Genomic DNA, 22,837 nt, shown 5'->3' on the forward strand with positions numbered 1-22,837 from the left:
TTTATATTCTATGTAAAGTATATTCTATGTATTAAGGTTTATATTCTACGAAATTGTATTTTAGCTAAGATGTATTCACACATGAACGAAGTATTTGGTAAATACGATTATATATAAATGTATGTTAAAGGTTATACTGTGTAGAAGAAGTTGTAAGAATGCTAGAAGAGTTTAGGTCATTTGTGATTATAACCTGACAGACCAAGGGTTTGCAGGAGCATAGTCCAATGTATGTAATTTAGTGGACTCACAGGAGTCGTGAATAGTTTTCACTTGAAGGTGCGAGTCGAAGAGTCTAGCATTTGTTAGATTTAAGGTGACAAATGTCGAACGAAGTTTATTGCCTAAACATGAGAAGAGGCGATTGGAATTTGAGCTTTGTTTTGAATGACCATTCACAGGATCTAGTAAGGTCAAGAAATAGCTATAAGTTAAAGTCTTGTTTAAGTTCATTTGACTTTTGATCTGGAAAGTGTCAACTAAAAGTCACCAACAAGAAGATGAAGATGACATCTAAAGAGAAGGGTCAACCTAACGGACGATGCAAAGAGATGAAGCAATGGAAAGAGCCAGAAATTGACATCATCGGGGAAAGTCCGTGGTGGGCGTCAAGGGGCGTTCCACCCACACTGTGATTGTGTATTTTAGGGACAGCACCCCGGGGATAAGATAGCGAAGGCGAAAGCAAGAGCTCAGAGCGAAGAGGGGTAGATGCCTTGAGCAGATGCGCCGAGAGAGATCAGAGCGCAAGGGAGCAGTAGGCCGAGGACCCTTAGAAGAGCGGATGGGTAGGCAGAGAGGGTACTGCTTCTTAAACTTAAGTTACCTTTAGAGGCTAAGAGAGTTTGAACTTCTTTGGAAGTCAAACTGCTGACACCTTTTTAGGGAAGAAACTTGCGAAATAGGGAAGTCACCTAGTATAGAGTAGGGACAGATTTAATTTGACTATTTTCTCTTTCTGTAGATGACGCAAAGGAACCACTTCACATCGAAGCTTTAAATTGCTGATTTTGGAATTGATTTAGTATTCTGTGTATACTTTGAGGTTTATACTGAGAAGATTGTATTTGCATTTAAATTTGACTTTTATATAAAACTTTAAAACTTTATCAGTTGTAAGTGGTTCTTCAGAGTGGCGTCATTTAATGGGGTTGAACTAAACCTGTGTGGGGGTTGTCTTTTACTCAACGACAGATACTAGCGGTCCAAAATTAACGAATGAGATAAATTATTAAATTGATTATAAATTGATACCAAAATCTCATTCCCCGCAGTTGGTAGCAGAGTAATGATGGTTATCTTCTTGAGGAAGACGACCTAGGCCAGGCTTAGTTTACCCCAAGGTCCCTAGTCATCGACGACCAGAAGAAGAATCCCTGTCGAAGAAAGTGCTGACGGTGCGTCGAGAGAAAAGCAGCAGAATCGGTCGAGAGTGAGTATAAGGGTCATGCGTTGTAAGATTGCGGTGTTTTATGTTGTTCCTGTGTTGTAATGTCAAGCGGAGTTGAATGCCTGTAGTGTGATTGAGGGAAGGTTGTGAGCGCGCGCAACCGGATAAAATCTTATGTCCAGAGGACTTAAGTGGTTCGGGTGTATCGAACACCCAGAGTAATTTGTCTACCATTGAAGGGGGTCATGAGGTACCATTGATCGCCCGCAGACCGATGATAGGGGGAGTGTTTGAGTGAGTGTATGAGTAAATGCATGCTGGTCGTACGTTTACTGTGTGTAAGTAACCTATCAGTTGAGGCAAGCGCCTGACCGTGAGGGAAGACGTCTCGCCAGTTGAGGTAGCAATTACAGATAGACTGTGGCCGTACAGTCAGAGAAAAGTGATCGCTTGGACGGAAGTAGTCATTTTTCGGCGTATGAATGAAACGCATGTGAGATCGTGAGACGAGTTGAGAAACGAAGGAAATTGCTGCAGAGGGAACGAGTGACGTCAGCGTAGAATCGCGCTGAGATTGGTCAGTCAGCGTAGAACAGCGTTGGGATAGGCTGACTAGCGAGAGTCGCACAGAGATTGGTGGTTGTCATCAGGACGTAAATAAGGAAGAGAATTAATAAGAGAAAATCGTAGATTATCAAAATGAAGTGCTTTAAGGGTTTAAGAAAAATCTTTAGGAGGAATAGAAGAAACTTGTATGCTGGAGAAGAAGCTCCACCAGAAGGCACACCAGCTTATCATATGGCAGTAAATGTCGGCTTACACTCGATAATGTGGATTTCCGAGTGGAACAGGTTAACTGAAGGAGAAAAGGAACTGACGTTTCCGAGATTCGGAACGTTTAAACTAGACGTGTTGAACCAACTGAAAGCGGTAATGCTTGCAACAAGACCTCTACCGAGGCCAACACAATTCGAAGCTCTTAGTGCATGGTTTAGAGCAGCACACGCAAAAGGCGTAAAGAGGCGTCAAGAAAGAGTGAGACGATCAGTAAAGGCATTACAGGATGCTAAATGGGATGAGGAAGCTAAGAAGTGGAGAGTGCAAAAGATAGAAGCAGACAAACTGTTCACCATGATAGAAGCTACGGGAGAAAAGAAACCTCTAGAAGAGGAAGATGAGGATAGCGAAACGGAAGAAGATCTGTTAGAGAGGCTGTTAACAGAGAGACCACCTCCATATAGCGGTGAATCCGCAAGTCCCATACTACAGCAAGGGGACGGAGCTAGATGGGGAGAATATAAATCGATCCCAGTAACAGAGTGGGACTCTAACAAAAGTGAGGAAATACCCCAAACTAGTTCCGAACAGAGAGTAGTGGGAAGATTCGTGGTCCAGAAGGCGCCAGAGACGCAGTGCGCAAGGTCGTACCAGATGCCAGACGCTTTACAAGTACCTGTTACCATAGGCCCTATAGTGTCAATCTACAACCCAGAGGGGGTCCAGCAGGAGGAACAGGCACGATGGGACAGGGAAAGGGCGGAGATGGAGAATAGGAATAACACGATGAATCCTCAAAGACAGAGATTAGCACCAGTGAGTCGGAGTACCCCATTAGATTCCGCAACGGGTCCCTGGATAGAACAAGGGGGGCAAAGAGGATCAATGGATTTGAGGGGACCAAAACCAAAATCCTATAAGGAATTAAGGGAATATCTGAAAGAATGGGATACTGCCGAAGAAGCTCGGAATAAAAGTTTAGAAACAGGAGCTGAATGGAGAGACCAGGATAACAAGGTCCTCTCTCATTGTGGAGCTGGCGAAAGCAGCCCGGAGTGGGAGAGAGGGAGTCAAGGAAGCAGAAGAGATACGTGCCCTATCACTAGTGGCAATAGACAAATGTGCGATGATAGGAGTGCAGGGTGTGGCGAAGTGCCTCGCGTCACTTTCAGTGAGGGAGAACGAAGGACGCAGGAATACCGAAACACTTTCAGATGCACACACCATGCTCCGGATGAAAATGTGCAACATTGGAATCACGGGAACATGGAGAGTCGCGAAGGGTCTCGCCATGCGTCCGGTGATCTAGAACGAAGTCATGAGAATACAGGTAGTCGCGAAACGTCTCGCCATACATCCGGTGATCACGAAAGAGATCGCGGGAGCATGGAGAGCCATGAAGGACCTTATCGTTTGTTAAGTGATACCAGACAGCAAGCGAGTTACAGTGGTTTAGAACAGCACGGAGGATCTTACCTTGTATCTGGAGAAACCGAATCGAAAAGACGGAATGTAGGGTTGAAGGATGGAGCATTGTTCCACCACACCCCAAGGGAAGATGGAAAGGCTTGGGATTTAGAGAGGTGGGAACAAAGAGATGGAAGAAAGATTCCTCATAACTCACCTGTGCTCAGGCGAAGGGCGCATAGTGGAGGTGAGAGGGATATGAGAGAACAACCTAGGACTGACGTACTGAGAGCCGAAATAAAAGCAAGACGCATAGATGTAATGAGTTTAAAATCAGACTTAGATGAAATAATTGACGGCACAGTGGCAATCGAGAGGTTAGAGCTGTACGCACCAGATGAGATACTGTTTTTATCCAAAGATGTTACTCGGAAAGCGAGAGCAGCTCATGAAAAGTTATCTGAATTGGCAGAAAAGTACATGATAGACATATCACGAACTAAGGCTTTGCAGGCCAATCATAGGCTGAATTGCACGGATCTAGACTTAGATGAGCGCAGAACGATTGGGCTGAGAGTACACATAAGGGAATTGGTCATGTGTATTAGAATATGGAGAGATCTGGATAGATGGGAGGAAAGATGGTCCAAGAAGGGATCTGTCAGACGGAGTACACTTGTGAAGTCTCAGGATACAGACCTAATGCGAATGGAAGCTTTCCCTTTGCGAGAAATCGCGAACGGAAACTACGTGCATGTACCATGGAGTAGGGGGGATTTAGCGGCATTCACTAATTCCTTCCCGAAGCTTAGAGAAAATCCCGTAGAGTGGTACAAGCAGGTAGAGAGATTCGTGAAGATCTCTAAGGTACTGTGGATCGATTTGAACACTTTGTTTGATATCGTGGTACCCGGAGATTTGTGGACGGCATGCAAACTTAGTATTGAATGGCCCACTTGTGAGCCTCAGAGAGATACTCAGACAGGTGGTCCATCAGACAGAGTCATGGAAAAATACGAAAGGGTAATAACATGGCTAAAAGAGAAGGTACCGGTGCAAGACATAGACTGGGTTAAGATAGATCGAACAACTCAGGAGCCTAAAGAGACAGTTCATGAATTTTATGAGAGGTTATTGAAAGCATTCAAGCAGTATAGTGGGCTAGACGTAATGGATCCTAAAGACATAGGACAGTTTGTGTCAAAGTTTGTTCTCGGATTGAGACCAGACATAAGCCTAATGATTCAACAGCACTTGATCTGTTGGCAGAACAAACCTTTAGATGAGATTCTGAGGTATGCAAGATACTGTAGCGATGAGATAGACTCGAAGGCAAAGAAGCTCAAGGAAAAGCTGATGTTAGTACAGATGCAAGCAGCTGGAAAGGGTGGACAGCGACAGCAGGGAACAGGAGCGCAGGCAAAGAAACAGAATAATCAGAGCAGAGAAGAGGAAGAAAGACCGAGACCGAGAATGGATATCGCAACACTGAAAAGGACAACCAGGTGCCATCAGTGTAACGAGGTGGGACATTGGAGACGCGAGTGTCCGTATAATATTGAGACAGGGGAACTAGAACAGGAGGAGGAAGAGGTACAGAACAACGTGGTTAAGGGAGCAACAGTCCCGAAGGGAAAGTTTATCAAAGGGGGGACTCAAACTCCTCGAGCCCCGTTTCCTCAACCGCCTCGAATTGCGAATGGAGGGAAAACCTATAGACAAATGCCATTGTTCGTAGGAGGAGAAGAATGCTACTACGTTGATCCTCTTACAGGGCAACGAGTGAATAGGGAAGAAGATTGTACTTTAGGAGCAGCCCTGGAAGTAGATCAGAGAGGACCATACGTAGAAGCTGAAGTAGCTGGATGTCCTACGACCTTTTTGGTGGATACGGGAGCCACTCGATCCACTTTGAGATCAGCGGTAGTCCCAGGTCTGCCGATATCAGGAGAAATGATTCAGGTGGTAGGAGTCGCAAACAAGAGGATGACGAATCCTCTGACAGAACCAGTATCAGTAAAGATAGGGAATTACAGTGACGAACATCAGTTTGTGATCTGTGATTCTAGCCCGGTGTGTTTGCTAGGAAGAGATCTGTTGTGTAAACTGAATTGCACAATACATTGCACACCTGAAGGAGTAGAAGTGCAGACCAATGATGAGGATGCAGATTTCAAAGTTGTAAACTCGCAGGAATGCGTGGAACTATATCCTACCTTAACAGTGGAGGAACTTCCACAGGATTTGAGGGAGAAAGTGTCAGCTGAGGTGTGGGATTTTACTGGAGAAGAAATAGGATTAATCAAAGGAGTGGAACCAGTAAAGATCATGGTAAGACTCAATGCCGAGTACCCAAGAACACCACAATACAAGTTGACACCGGAGACGATTGCAGGAATAAAGCCTGTGATCGAATCCATGATTAAACAGGGAATATTGAAGGAGATCGTGGGTAGTCCATGTAACTCACCGATTATGGGTTTGCAGAAGCCTAGTGGAAAATACAGAATAGTGCAAGATCTTCGAAAGATTAATAATATTGTTGTCTCATGTTGTCCAGTGGTACCGAATCCATCAGTGATATTATTTCAGATACCGTTCCAAGCTGAATGGTTTACCGTGATAGATTTGTGCCAGGCTTTCTTTTCGATACCTTTAGATGAAGATAGCCAGTATCTTTTCGCTTTTAAGCTGGAAGATCGCGTTTTAACATGGTGTCGTATCCCTCAGGGGTATACAGAAAGCCCATCGATTTTTAACCAGCTTTTAAAGAGAAATCTTGAAAGTCTAGTGCTGCCCAAGAACTCAGTTCTAGTTCAGTACATAGACGACCTCCTAGTTGCGTCAGAAACAGAGGAAGCTTGCAGAGAAGACACCATCACCTTGTTAAATCACTTGGCCGAGAACCGGCACAAGGTGTCACCAAGTAAATTGCAATATTGTAAGACTGAAGTGCAATACTTGGGCCACAGGATTGAAAAGGGGAAACGGAAGGTGTCTCCAGACAGAATAGAGGCGATTATGAAAATGAACGCGCCTACAACACAAAGAGAGGTCAGGATGTTTCTAGGCATGGTCGGTTATTGTCGGCAGTGGATAGCTAACTTCTCACTGAAGGCAAAACCGTTATTACAACTGACGCACAAGGGAGTGAGTGATCCGGTACCATGGGACAAGGACTGTTTGATGGCGTTTTTGCAGCTGAGGGAGGACTTATGTCGTGCCCCGGCGTTGGGAATGCCAGATTACACAAAATCATTTTTGCTTTACTGCTGCGAAAGAGAGGGATGCGCTTTAGCAGTTTTAGCTCAGATCCACGGAGATGCGCGTAGACCAGTAGCGTACTTTTCGGCTACATTAGATCCAGTAGCCGCAGCGTTGCCCGGATGTCTCAAATCCGTAGCTGCAACGGGTGTCAGCATTGAAAGATCAGAAAGTGTGGTGATGGGACACCAGTTAGTGGTGTATGTACCGCATTCTGTGGAATTGTTAATGACCAGGACTAAGACTCAGCATCTGACAAATAGTAGGCTCACACGCTACGAGCAAGTCATATTGGCTGCCGAGAATGTGACCCTAAAAAGATGCTCCGTCTTGAATCCTGCAACTTTGATGCCACTTCCAAATGAGGTGGATGATGAAATTTGTACAGATCATGACTGCCTTGATGTGACTGAACTATGCACCAAACCGAGACCCGATATCGTAGATGAGCCATTGACTGACCCTGATGAAATTTTCTTTGTTGATGGTTCATGCGTAAGAGACGATATTGGTCAGCTGAGAGCAGCTTATGCAGTTTGCACAATTACCAGAGTTGTAGAAGCCGCTTGCCTGGAAGGAGTACGCTCCGCTCAGGTAGCTGAAATTATTGCTTTGACTCGTGCTTGCTTAGCAGGCGACAAACTTCGAGTCACCATATACACCGATAGCCAGTATGGTTTCGGGGTAGTTCACGATTACGGGCAGTTATGGTCTCAAAGAGGTTACATGACCTCCTCGGGTTCTCCCATCAGGAATGGAGAATTCGTGAGACTCTTGTTAGATGCATTGCAAGGTCCGTCAGCCATAGCCGTTGTCAAGTGTGCCGCGCACACTAAAAATGTAGACTTTGTGTCGCAGGGCAATCGCTATGCTGATGAAGTAGCGCGTTATTGCGCAGAGCAAGGATATTCTCACACTGATGTGAAAGTGGGGGGAATTCAAGAAAGAACTGAATTGACAATGTTGTTAGACACTGTGGATACATGGGATGAGTTAAGGAGTGTTCAGGAGAATGCACCAGATGATGAGAAAAAGGGCTGGGAAACAGCGGGTTGTGTGAAAAGCGAGATGAATTTTTGGGTTTCTGCCGATGGGAGAGCAGTTTTACCAAATGAGCTTGTTAGTCCAATGGCAAGGAAATTGCATGGATCAGCACACATAGGAAGAGATGCAATGGTGAGAGTATTCAGACAGACATGGTTTAATCCTAAGTTTAGAGTAGCGGCAGAAGCAGTATGTCAGCGATGTGCGATCTGTCAGCAACTAAACGTGGGAAAGAGAACACCAGTTACTTTGAGTCACATAGGAAGGTCTGGGGGGCCTTTCAATAGAATGCAGCTTGATTTTATAGAAATGCCTCCATGCAACAGACTCAGATACGTATTAGTGATTGTCTGTATATTTTCTAGATGGGTTGAGGCTTACCCTACACGTAGATGTGATACACTTACAGTAGCAAAACTGTTACTTAGAGAGTTAATACCGAGGTTTGGGGTGCCATCCTCTTTGGAATCAGACAGAGGAACTCATTTCAACAGCGAAATAGTGAAAATGCTATGTTCAGCTTTGAATATTGATCAGAAGTTACACTGCAGCTATCGACCAGAAGCTTCAGGGATTGTAGAGCAGATCAACAGTACAATCAAGTCCAGATTGGCTAAAGTTTGTTCATCGACATCCCTGAGTTGGCCAGACGCACTTCCAGCGGTTCTTATGAGCATACGTAGCACACCAGATAGAAGAACAGGCCTCTCTCCACATGAAGTGCTAATGGGGAGAGCTATGAGATTGCCATCGGTTCCGACTGCAGCGTTATTGAACATCACAGACGACTTGATCTTGGACTACTGCAAGGGACTATCTGATGCCATTAATTCTGTGTCCCTCCAGGTCCAGGCTGCAGAGGTTCCATCAGCACAAGACTTGTGCCATGACCTGAGTCCGGGAGACTGGGTCCTGGTGAAGAAGCACGTCAGGAAGAACTGCTTAGACGTGCGGTGGCGAGGACCGTTTCAAGTCATACTGGTCACAAACACTGCGGTGAAGTGTGGAGGCCTGCCAAACTGGATACATGCCTCACACACCGAAGAGTGCCAACACCTCTAGAAGAAACAGCTCCTCTCTCGGATGAGAATCCAGCGGAAAGCGGAGAAGCCACAGAGGGGGAAAGCCAAGCTGTGGAGGTGATCAAAGAAACTGAAACGGAGTTGGAACAAGACGACGAAGGTCAGGACACTAGCGAGACCGAAGTCGTCTCAGGAGAAGACAGTAATTGGGAGACTGAATCGGATACTGAACAAGCTGAGAGCGATCAAGAGACCGGTCCAAGAACAAGGAGCAGAAAAACAAAGAGTGACGAAGCCAGTTGGCCGGAGAGAAAGAAAAGGCCAAGCTCGGAAGAAAAGCAAGTAAGAACTCTTGTCCCGATCGCTGAAGAATCGGATCAAGAGGAAGAAACGACAGACTCAGGAACTGAGAGTCCACGAAGGTCGAGAAGGGTACGTGTGCCCTGCAGAAGGTACGCCACCCCAGAGTGGACTTATCTAGCAGATGTCTTGGGGACAGAAATCTGGGAGAGTGAAGAGCGTGAAAGTAATCGATCTCGATCCATTTGTGGCAGTGGAGATATGGATGTTGATGCCTGGACTCGAGACTGAGGGGTTACTGACTTTCACACTTCCCATACCCCCATACTTGAGTCGGATTAAGGATTTAGTGTTGAACAGATTACAATTTCCAACATTTGGTCATCAGATCTCAGAGGAAGAAGACAAAATCATTCGTTTTGAATTGTTGGAACTAGTTGCAAGAGCTGCAGGTACGAGAATAATTGTTGATGTATAAAGACTTTTGTATATAAGTTATAAAGAAGAAGATAACCTAGCGCCGAGTGGAAAGAAGAATAAAATTAGGGATTACATTTAGTGGACGGAGAAGGGTTAGGGTTGTCTGTTGTTAAAAATAAAGAGACATTGTTGCGAAAAAGAGACTTTTGTTGATAAAAGAGCACTTTATAAACTGAGAAGAAAACAAGGCAAACTAAGAACTGAATTGAAAAACTTTTTCGCAAGAGAAAGGAGTTGCGCTGTTTTGACAACATGGAGAACGGCAACCCAAACCGAAGGGCTAGATGTATAGTAGGTACACTTATAGCAGTAGTAATTTTTCTAATAATTACAGTAGTAACCATATCATATATAATAGGACATGAAACCGATAAAGAAATAGCAGATGTAAAACTTGTAACGACTTGGAAACCTGCTCTAGTTGGGAAGAAGGAGGAGAGCAATGTTATACGTGAAAAAGCGTTACTAGCAGATGAAACTCGTAGATTACATGTAGATGAGTCACAGGGAAACTTTAGGACAAATGCATATGCTAAACTGTTATACGAATATATCGATGCCATGGAGGCCAAAGATTGCTATGTATGTATGCAATTGCCGGCTTCTGTAGATGAGGGCATCCGATATCATCATCTCCCATTGACTTATGGGATAACATGTAGTTTACTGCTTAGTATATTTTATGGTAGAGAAGGATTTGAGTACTACTTTTCAAATTATGATTCGGTACTGCCTGAAGTTCCGAATTATAAGCAAATGAATAAGTGGGACTATTACAAAAAGGAGGATAGACTAGCCAAATTCTTCCTTCCTTGGGATACATTAGATACTTCATATGCACGCAGAAATAATCTGACTTGCAAAGTGTCAGAGGTAGAAAAGAAATTCATAGGACAAGTAGATGATCGATACAGAAGGCAGAAGATTCTAAAAATGTCAGGACAGTGGAAAACTGATTGGACAGAAGAAGAGAAGGCACATAAAAGGAAAGGTAGTAATGGTCCAATAGCATTGGATAGAACGCAGAAAGGAAAGTTATGTTTAACTCGAAGCAAGACATATTATGAGAGTGAATTTGTAGGTGAAGTAAGTTGCGAACATTCTTTCCGATTGGAATATTATACGAAAGATTTCATGAAGGAAATGCAGGTGATTCCTAATGTATATTTTGTATGTGGGAGAAATGCCTATGTAAAACTGCCTGACAATTGGTATGGTTCGTGTTACTTGGCAATTGTCTTCCCCAAAATATACCATGCAAAGGATTTAGCGATAATAGAAAGAAAGGCTTCGACAAGAACGAAAAGGGAAGTAGGAGATGCAGAAGTAGTAGGAGACGTATTTGGAGCGATGTTTCCTATGTTAGGTTTGATACTTAACGATGTTAAGATCAGGAGACTAGCTACAGTCGTAGATAGATTATCTGCAAGTACTGCAAGGTCACTAATGCTAATAGAAGGTGAGATGCAATCGATTAGAGCAATGGTTCTTCAGAATCGACTTGCTCTTGATGTGATACTAGCAAAAGAAGGCGGAGTTTGTAAATCTTTGAAGGTTCAGGAATGTTGTACTTATATTCCTGATAATTCAAAACCACTTGAGAAGGTCATAAGAAATATTACACAGATTCATCAAGAAATCGAAGATTTGACAAAAATAAATGTTTGGGAAAAAGTAGGTAAAGGAGTAGGAAAGGTTGGAAGTTGGTTTGCCAACCTTGGCAAAAGTATAGTATGGTATATATTAAAACCTGTATTAATAGTATTAATTTGTATAATCACATTGTTAGGATTAGTAAAACTATATAAATGGTATAGGACGAACCGGTTACAAAGATCTATGAGAGAGCAGGAAAGGAGGTTAGCTGCTTTACAAGATCAACAGTATAAAAGCTTGGGAGCACTTGAAATGATGAAAAGAGGGAATGATATGACTAGTCCTATTTAAAGATGTTATTCAAATTGCTTTTAGTGATGACTCCTAAAAGTCATCAAAGGGGGGACTGAGAGAGCGCAAATTTGAATAAAAATTATGTATAGGCCACATTTATAGGAATATTGTGTAACGTGGGGATGAAATGTATATCGTAACGTGAAGTTGATGTCTATAGCGTAAGAGTCAACGGAAAGTGACAGCATGGTATAGGAAATGTATAACTGTATTCACTTTAGAATGTATTAGATTTAGAAGCTGTATACATGTAATGGGCTAATGTAGAAACGGCGAGAAATGTAACATGGAGAAACGTGCAGAGAGCATACATAACGAAGTAACCAATGAGAATATAAAGTTGTATTCCATGTACTTTATATTCTATGTAAAGTATATTCTATGTATTAAGGTTTATATTCTACGAAATTGTATTTTAGCTAAGATGTATTCACACATGAACGAAGTATTTGGTAAATACGATTATATATAAATGTATGTTAAAGGTTATACTGTGTAGAAGAAGTTGTAAGAATGCTAGAAGAGTTTAGGTCATTTGTGATTATAACCTGACAGACCAAGGGTTTGCAGGAGCATAGTCCAATGTATGTAATTTAGTGGACTCACAGGAGTCGTGAATAGTTTTCACTTGAAGGTGCGAGTCGAAGAGTCTAGCATTTGTTAGATTTAAGGTGACAAATGTCGAACGAAGTTTATTGCCTAAACATGAGAAGAGGCGATTGGAATTTGAGCTTTGTTTTGAATGACCATTCACAGGATCTAGTAAGGTCAAGAAATAGCTATAAGTTAAAGTCTTGTTTAAGTTCATTTGACTTTTGATCTGGAAAGTGTCAACTAAAAGTCACCAACAAGAAGATGAAGATGACATCTAAAGAGAAGGGTCAACCTAACGGACGACGCAAAGAGATGAAGCAATGGAAAGAGCCAGAAATTGACATCATCGGGGAAAGTCCGTGGTGGGCGTCAAGGGGCGTTCCACCTACACTGTGATTGTGTATTTTAGGGACAGCACCCCGGGGATAAGATAGCGAAGGCGAAAGCAAGAGCTCAGAGCGAATAGGGGTAGATGCCTTGAGCAGATGCGCCGAGAGAGATCAGAGCGCAAGGGAGCAGTAGGCCGAGGACCCTTAGAAGAGCGGATGGGTAGGCAGAGAGGGTACTGCTTCTTAAACTTAAGTTACCTTTAGAGGCTAAGAGAGTTTGAACTTCTTTGGAAGTCAAACTGCTGACACCTTTTTAGGGAAGAAACTTGCGAAATAGGGAAGTCACCTAGTATAGAGTAGGGACAGATTTAATTTGACTATTTTCTCTTTCTGTAGATGACGCAAAGGAACCACTTCACATCGAAGCTTTAAATTGCTGATTTTGGAATTGATTTAGTATTCTGTGTATACTTTGAGGTTTATACTGAGAAGATTGTATTTGCATTTAAATTTGACTTTTATATAAAACTTTAAAACTTTATCAGTTGTAAGTGGTTCTTCAGAGTGGCGTCATTTAATGGGGTTGAACTAAACCTGTGTGGGGGTTGTCTTTTACTCAACGACAGATACTAGCGGTCCAAAATTAACGAATGAGATAAATTATTAAATTGATTATAAATTGACCCCGCAGTATGGTGTTTAGGAGTACAAGCCTAGTCTTTGTGGCGGGGGCATCTCAAGCAATCAATCAATCAGGGGATTTATAAAGCCCCCTACTCACCCGTAAGGGTCTCAAGGCGCTAGGAGGGAATGGGAGGGGGCATCTTGCCTTGAACTGCATTGCACAGCCTCCAATGGTAAGCTGCGAATGCATTCCCACAATACAACGTCGCTGCATTCCAGAGGCCACCATGTACACACACATGACTACCGGCCATGCATATGCAACACTCAGAGCTAAGACTCGCGATATTGCGTTTACGTTTATACACCATCACACCATTTGCAAGTGGGACCTTGGTGCATTAGACAGGGATAGTTGGATATGCATTGAAGGCGCTTCAATCAGTAATACGAGCACCTTCTTTATGGTAGAGAGGAATTTGCATCAAGATCTTACGACTGCCCAAGGCAGGCGTAACAAGGAGAAATGTTTTCATTTCTACTCACTTTTCTAACTTTTCATGTCTGCTCACGCAATCTCACTCACTACTCATCACTGACTCTTAGGGCCCAATTCACAGAATGAATTTAAGACTCAATCCTAAACTTACTACTATTTTGGTATTCACAGAATGCACTTACTACTTTTGATATTCACAGAAGTTAGGATTTTGTCTTAAGTTTGTCTTAAGACAAACTTAAGACAGACTTAAGACAGACTTGAGACAAAATTCTTACTTTAGTCTGTCTTAAGTCTGTCTTAAGTTTGTCTTAAGTCTGTCTTAAGTTTGTCTTCAGACAAACTTAAGACAAAATCCTAACTTCTGTGAATGCCAAAAGTAGTAAGTTCATTCTGTAAATGCCAAAAGTAGTAAGTGCATTCTGTGAATGCCAAAATAGTAGTAAGTTTAGAATTGAGTCTTAAGTTCATTCTGTGAATCAGGCCCATGCTCATTTTCACTCACCCACATGTGCATACATATACAGACACATTCTTAGACATACACATGCTCTATCTCAAATAAGCTCACTCTCACCTTCAAGCAAAAACACAACATAAATTTAAAAACATTTTTACTTACCACAGTTACCACAAAAAGTGTGTTTGATTTTTTATTATGCTAGTAGTGAGTAACAATGATTATTGAAGAGCTGTTCAGGTAACACTGAAATAAGAAAGAGGGAAATCCTCCCGATAGGGGTCCCATGTTGTACAAGGGACATAAACAGGGCCAACCGGCCGCACTAGGCGCTGCCCTAAAAGGGGGCACTGACCTCAGTGGGGGGCGCAGTGTTTAGCAATAACTTATCTATAAGCACCTGCTTCAGAGTTCCTTGTGCATCCAGCTTTCAGGCTGCAAAACAATTGTCGAGATAACTCTTGTGATTAATGTTCCTGCTACAGAGAAAGATCCGAGTTTTGACTAGTGGCAGTTTTTTGTTCCCATAACGTAGCGCAGAGGGTTAATATGCCTGCTGCAAAGAATGCGTATGATGCTGATCTGTATTTTATAGCTGAATGGATTAGTAAAGCCAGCCTTTAGCAGTGCATTAAAACAAATGAAATGTATGTGAGAGAGGGGCAATGGAAAGATGAGAAGCACTTTTGCAGGGTGGTAGTGAGGGAATCCGAGAAGGATATCATTGTGGGGGAGGTGGGTTGACAAAAAGGATTGCTGCACCAGTCGCCACCAGCGCTAAAGCCAACACTGGACATATAATTCAACTATTTGGATTTTTTAAAACAATGTTATAATTTAGCAAGCAGACTTATATGTAGCAAAGAAATGTTTCAATATTTTAGGGTGCTACCGCAAAGGTTTGTTTGAGGCAAACCAGGAGCAAGAAGCTAAATATTGATTGAAGGTGAAGAGGTTTCTGGGGGCTCAAAGATTTCAAGGAAGTGTTCAGGCACATGCTGGGCACTATTCGAGGGTTCAAATACAGAATTTGTATTAGAGAAAATGAGAATTCTGTGAAACATACAATGAGAAATGTACTGTTCATTTGAAGAGGTTCTGTCTCTTGCTTACCTGAAAATAGTGATTCATTCCCTAATACTATTATGTCTAGATTTCAGCAACACAGTTCTCGGAGCACCTCTCAATCTGCCCTCCTGGCTTCCAAGCATGTCTTACATGTACCAGCCAGACATTACTCTTTTGAAAAGAAAATTCTATCACGTTGCTCCAAACCAGGTTGATCTATTCTGCCTCCTCACCCAAGACAGGATGTTAGCCTTCAAAGCAGTCCACTCAAGCTCTCCTCATCACTTGACTAAATGTCTCAGGCTATCAAATGACATGAGAACAAGCAGGAGGAAAAACAATCTTTTTCTGTAAATTCCCAGTTACAGAATCAACCACGCATTGCATCTGTCTTTCTCTGGAACTGCCTCTGGTGTCTGGCACTCCCTTCCTGCTAAAATAAGGAATGCATCTATCCTTCAGACCTTCTGCCGTCACGCAAAGACTCATCCTGTCAGACTGTACTTGTCTCGATAACCTACATGTATTTAGTTGCTTGTGTACACTTGCTCTTTTCTCTCTTCTCCACATACCTGCAGCCTAGTTTGACCCCTCATCACCACAGCCTCTTACTCCCACCCTCTACCCCTCTTCCATCTGTTTCTGCCCTTTTCCACCCAGCATTGTTCTATTTTCTGGTTTATTGAGCAACCTTGTAATATTCTCTTTTCTGCATTCCCTCTTCTACCTTCTCCCCACTATTCTCTCAGTCCCTCTGTTCTCCCCTTGCTCCCCTTCTTGTTTGATGTATGACCGATACGTTTTTCTGCTGTTGCTATGTAAAGAACTACTTTACCTTTGGGCGCTCTTGCTCTATGCAGAATTGCTGAATAAATAAATTAGAGATGATTTGGCTGATAAGTCAATGGAAATTTGTAATGCAAGTATATTTGAACCTGTAGAGTCATTTTGGTAGCTGTCACCACTCGTAATAGTAGGTTAAAAAAAACAATAGTACTTTGAGAATGTGCATTGATCGATTGCAGAAGTCTAAATAAGGAGATCTCAGTAGAAGGTCATCCTCTGCCATGTACTTATGGTACATTGACAATTTTTGGAGAAAGAACATTTTTCAGCAAAATTTCCAGAGTGGTTGTCAGTGCAAATTATCGAGCAACACGGAGCAAAGTCCAGAAACTACCTCTGTGTAGGAATTCCATTGTCTCAGGAGTCCTCAAGAACTGATGTGTGTCCTCCCATGAGCCGATGGCTTCACTAAGCATGGGATTATCCTTTCCTGCTTTCGATGCCAGGGTGTTGTCATGAGCATCACATACAGTAGTGCCTTCAAGGAGATTACATTCTTTTGACACCCAAACAGGGCGCTCTAGCTCCCACTCCCAAGAATTAAAATAGACCAGATGCGCCAAGTGGTGCCCTTTGTAGTAGAGCAACATATCTGGTAATCAGGACCTCCAGCTTCAGAATTAATTAAAGAGGGGTGCTTTCACCTTTTTCACTGTCTGTACACAACCCACAGGGAGAGTCGCAAAACCGACCATTTATTAAAGTCTGCAGCTGTTTTGGTTAGGAAGGTTGCAAAAGGGGGGTTGACCCAATAACGTCACTGGGACCTGGGTAAGTATAATGCTGAGAAAGAGGGGTCCCAGTACACACAGAAAGTTATTTACAAAACATCAAGAAAAATATAGAGACAAACAAGTCAATCTGCTAAACACTGTTTTTAATTACAATGAAGCTATGCCTATTAATAAGGCAACCATATTAGATAACACTTACAAAATTGGTGTAGTGCCCTGGAGGGGGGAGAGGAAGTGTGAAGTGAGTGTAGGAATCGGTAAGTGACATAAAAAGCCAAAAGGCTACACATTAATGAAAGACACATAAACAATTTGAATAATCAATGACCACAGGTTCAGATATGGTACTACTATATATATGTGTGTGCGTATATATATATATATATATATATATATATATATATATATATATATATATATATATATATATATATATATATATATATATATATATACATATATATATATATATACATATATATATATATATACATATATATATATATATATATATATATATATATATATATATATATATATATATATATATATATATATATATATATATATATATATATGGTGGTTACTTGATAAAGGCTTACGCCGAAACGCGTCGTCTCAGAACTTTTTTGTATACCAGCATTTGTAAATAACATTGTATCAGCGATGAGTGTTTTTTCACTGTTTACTCATTATCACATGATTTTGGTGGACGCCTCCAGGAGGCGGTGTCAGTTTCACTGCATACACCTATAAAAAAGCATTTGTTTTGAAACATGTTGTAGCGTGATCAAGGGCTTTCCGCCCGAAAAGCGTCGCTGGTTCTGTTCAGAATAAATACCATCTTGCTGACTTTTGCTGGTCCGGTCCTCTTTTCTTCTTTTCTTGCTGGCGTGGAGGCGGTGTCTGCGAGCGCAGAGCGAGTTGCCGAGGAATCCCTGCTCTAACATCCATCAACATGGAAAAACAAGCGCCGAAATGCCAAGCATCTTCATGCTCTACCCACTGGAGGGTTATTATTAGACGACGTCCTTGATTGAAAAACCCGATTGAGTGTCAGAAATTAATAAAGGCAGAAGAACACCGAGTGGGACACTCATAGTAACACAAGAAAAGACTTGAAAATAAATCGGGCTGCCAATCAAACCGTCAAGAATCCATGCGCAACTACAAATCCCACAATTCATTTTTCAAACGGAAGTGATTCCTCAAAAGAATGCCACTGGAGGCAAACAAATGAACGTCCACTACATCGAGCTGTGGGGGGAAGCGCAACGGATTCCAGAGCTGGCTTACCTTGATAAAGTTCCAGGCGGAACGAAACATGTTGGGACAATGCCACCGTTTGTTTCTCCACAATAAAAGATGCGAAAAAATGAGTCTTCAGGTGTGACCAGAGTTTCCTTCTCCGGGAGTAAACATTGTGTGAATATATATCGGCGTGGTTCTGCCGAAGGTCTACACCGCCACAAGTGCGCCGAGAATCTCCCGCCCAGAACCATCTTGCAGACTCGGTAAAACGAAAAGGGAGGTTGGCGCCGCCCGGGACTGCACCCGTGGTATTGGTTCAGGAATCGGCTTCAAAAGAGAGCTGACCCGAGAAGACTCATCGCTCTAACATCCATCAACATGGAAAAACAAGCGCCGAAATGCCAAGCATCTTCATGCTCTACCCACTGGAGGGTTATTATTAGACGACGTCCTTGATTGAAAAACCCGATTGAGTGTCAGAAATTAATAAAGGCAGAAGAACACCGAGTGGGACACTCATAGTAACACAAGAAAAGACTTGAAAATAAATCGGGCTGCCAATCAAACCGTCAAGAATCCATGCGCAACTACAAATCCCACAATTCATTTTTCAAACGGAAGTGATTCCTCAAAAGAATGCCACTGGAGGCAAACAAATGAACGTCCACTACATCGAGCTGTGGGGGGAAGCGCAACGGATTCCAGAGCTGGCTTACCTTGATAAAGTTCCAAGCGGAACGAAACATGTTGGGACAATGCCACCGTTTGTTTCTCCACAATAAAAGATGCGAAAAAATGAGTCTTCAGGTGTGACCAGAGTTTCCTTCTCCGGGAGTAAACATTGTGTGAATATATATCGGCGTGTTTCTGCCGAAGGTCTACACCGCCACAAGTGCGCCGAGAATCTCCCGCCCAGAACCATCTTGCAGACTCGGTAAAACGAAAAGGGAGGTTGGCGCCGCCCGGGACTGCACCCGTGGTATTGGTTCAGGAATCGGCTTCAAAAGAGAGCTGACCCGAGAAGACTCATCGCTCTAACATCCATCAACATGGAAAAACAAGCGCCGAAATGCCAAGCATCTTCATGCTCTACCCACTGGAGGGTTATTATTAGACGACGTCCTTGATTGAAAAACCTGATTGAGTGTCAGAAATTAATAAAGGCAGAAGAACACCGAGTGGGACACTCATAGTAACACAAGAAAAGACTTGAAAATAAATCGGGCTGCCAATCAAACCGTCAAGAATCCATGCGCAACTACAAATCCCACAATTCATTTTTCAAACGGAAGTGATTCCTCAAAAGAATGCCACTGGAGGCAAACAAATGAACGTCCACTACATCGAGCTGTGGGGGGAAGCGCAACGGATTCCAGAGCTGGCTTACCTTGATAAAGTTCCAGGCGGAACGAAACATGTTGGGACAATGCCACCGTTTGTTTCTCCACAATAAAAGATGCGAAAAAATGAGTCTTCAGGTGTGACCAGAGTTTCCTTCTCCGGGAGTAAACATTGTGTGAATATATATATATATATATATATATATATATATATATATATATATATATATATATATATATATATATATATATATATATATATATATATATATATATATATATGGTGGTTACTTGATAAAGGCTTACGCCGAAACGCGTCGTCTTTGGTTAACGAGTGCACAATAAAGGGTTTGTGCAAGAATTCCTGGTGTGCCGTCTCTGTTTCCTTCTATTTGGTGGGATCCAGTACCTGCAAACATTGAGGTAGCGGCTGCTACTACCGACGGCATCAACGTTGGCTGGTCGAGGGTCGTTCAGCAGCAGAGTGAACGTGATTTAAAGTGAAACGACTCCGATCGCCTCCTGAGAGAAGATTGTGGAACACTACGGGTAAGCCGGGCTGTGTGTGTGGGGTTGAGAAACGGGGAGGGAGTTTCGAAGGAGATTGCCGACCTGATATCTCCTCCCACTTGCAGTATCGTGCCTCTGCCCCAGCGCTGGAAGAATACGCGCATTAATTCCAAATCCGAATACGAAGGCAAACGTGGCTGCCACTCGCAATAACAGTGGCGCGAGGAAATCTAGAGCTGAATGATGAGTGAATGGGAGACAGCGAGGCAAGCGGAAGCCCTGTCCCTGTTCAGTGAGGAGCAAGATACTGCGCCTATCAGCGTATCAAGCAGTAAAGCATCGAGTAGCGGAGAGCCCACATTAAGGCAAAAATTGGCACTTTTAGAACGATTGAGCAAACGAGAAATCAACAAGTGGTGGGAAGTGGCTTCCCTCACAAACTATATCGAGGTGGGCAGAGTCCCTAGAGGATTAGGGATAAGCATTGTACCAACCTACGACAATCCCAATAAAGACTTACTCACAGAATGGGCATTGTACATGGCCAAGACCTGCAAGGGCATGCTTGAAATGCTCGTGAAATATGCTCAAATTGATCTCAATACAACACGCAAAGATCTAGAGGAACTCAAGACTGAATTGGAAAAATACAAAACTGAGAAAGCATTTGAGGAGTTTAATAAGACACTCCCCAAAAGACTGCAAGACTACGAGGAAACCATCAAACAAAAGAAACAACGTAAGTTCATCAGGGACAAACGAGATTACGCTGAAGGACGAATACTAACATACGCCAGAAAGTACGACAAAGCGCAGAAAAATATCAGGGCCAAGCTAACGAGCAACAAGAAATCTACGACGGTTACATCAGGATCAAGCTCAGACCTAAGTACCGATACAGAAGATCGTACTCGAGGTATCCCTTTAGACGAGCTTCCGCTGACCTTTCATCAGGAGTTCGAAATTCTGAATCAGAAAAACGAACCAGGCCAACAGAACAGAGTACAAACGAGGGGCCAGGCCTCCAGAGGCAAGAGCACAACAAAAAAAGTAAGAGGAAGAGGACGCGGAACGCCAGTAGAAGAAGAAAGCTAAAAAGGCAACACAGGAAAACCAAGATGTGTAAACCTATTATTGATCACAATGAAGCAAACAAAACTGTTGTAAACATTTCTGATAGAACCCTGAACCACATTGAGATCTCGGTGCTACAATTAGGATTATCCTTTTGCCCCAGTACGCCCTTGGACTATGTTGATACCAGGGTGGACCTTTTTCTATTTATTAGAAAATTAAAATTGATGAAAATGTACGCAACTCGTTCCAGCAGCAAACAAAAAACCTCAGATCCAGTTCGGTCCACCAGTATCAATCTGCAGGTGCATGACTTAGAACTACTGAAGGACATGTATCAATTGGAAACGGCAGATGAAAATGAAAGAAATGAGCATGTTGTCCTACAAGCCTGTGGTGTAACAGGCGAGCGTATCAAACATAGTGGCCTAAAATTAAAGACCAAATTTAATCCCAATGTCCCATTTGATAACATAGAAGCGTACAACCAAGCAGTGACCAATGAACTCAAACGAACTAGAATGAATTTCAAGAATTCCAAATGGGACAACCTAACGAAAGAACAAAGAATTGCACTAAAAGCATTAGAAGAGGATGGTTCTATTATAATCAAGCCCTCCGACAAGGGGGGCAGTGTAGTAATAATGAACTATAAGGACTACAAAGAAGAAGCCATGAGACAGCTGAGTGACTCTTCATGCTATGAACTCATTAATTGGGAGAGGTACAGACGTACCATTAAGGAATATCATACACTACTTGGGGACTGGTATCATACTGGTCTACTAGACACTGATGAATATAAATTCTTAAAGACAGAAAATCCACGCATCCCCTGTATATACTTCCTCCCCAAGATCCACAAGGACCCCACTAGACCACCAGGGCGTCCTATTGTATCATCCAATGGAGGATTGTTGGAGAACACATCCATATTCTTAGACCTATACCTGAATGAATATGTTCGGAATCTTAACTCATTTTGCAAGGACAGCACAGACTTTCTTAGAAGACTGCATGATGTGAAGTGGGAGGAGGGGTATTATATGATCAGCATGGATGTGTGTTCTCTGTACACTTGTATTAATCAAGTGAAGGGTGTGTTAACATGTATGCATTACTTGAGGAGTCGTCATGTGGATTGTTGGAGGCATAATACCATACTTCAAAAAATGATGTTATTTTGTATCCAGGAGAACATTTTTCTGTTTGAGAAGGCGGTATACCGGCAACTCTCCGGGACCGCAATGGGGACTTGTTTTGCCCCCAGCCTAGCGAATCTTTTCCTGGGCTGGTGGGAGGAACAGGTCGTCTGGGCGGAAGAGTCCGAGATGTACACTGACCACATTCTTATGTGGGTCAGATACATCGACGACCTGTTTTTAATCTGGAATGGCCCTGAGATACTAGCGAGACAGTACATCAGTCACCTAGGAAACAATAGCCTTAATCTAAAGTTCACATATGTAATTAGTAATACATATTGTGAATTTCTGGATGTGGCAGTTGAGATAAAAAATGGTGATCTGACCACACGTCTTTTCCGGAAGACTACAGCCGGAAACGCGGTCCTACATGCGGCGAGCCACCATCCGGCTCCCCTTAAGAGAAGCATCCCCTACGGGGAGTTGCTGAGGGCCCGCCGCAATTGCAGCACCGACGTAGATTTCCACAATGAACAGAAGGCCATGATGGAACGCTTCAGCCAAAGGGGATACAGTGATGAGGTATTAAACAGTGCTCAGACCAAAGTTCAGGATTTGAAGCATGAGGAAGTCCTATTTAGTACATCTAAGAGTGACTCCAAGAGGAAAGCGAGGGAAAATAGTACCCAACCCAATGCACCCCGAATGATAACTAACTACAGTAGGGGA

Source organism: Lissotriton vulgaris, chromosome 1_1 (assembly GCF_964263255.1).
Source record: "Lissotriton vulgaris chromosome 1_1, aLisVul1.2, whole genome shotgun sequence".
NCBI classification, from domain to species: Eukaryota; Metazoa; Chordata; class Amphibia; order Caudata; family Salamandridae; genus Lissotriton; species Lissotriton vulgaris.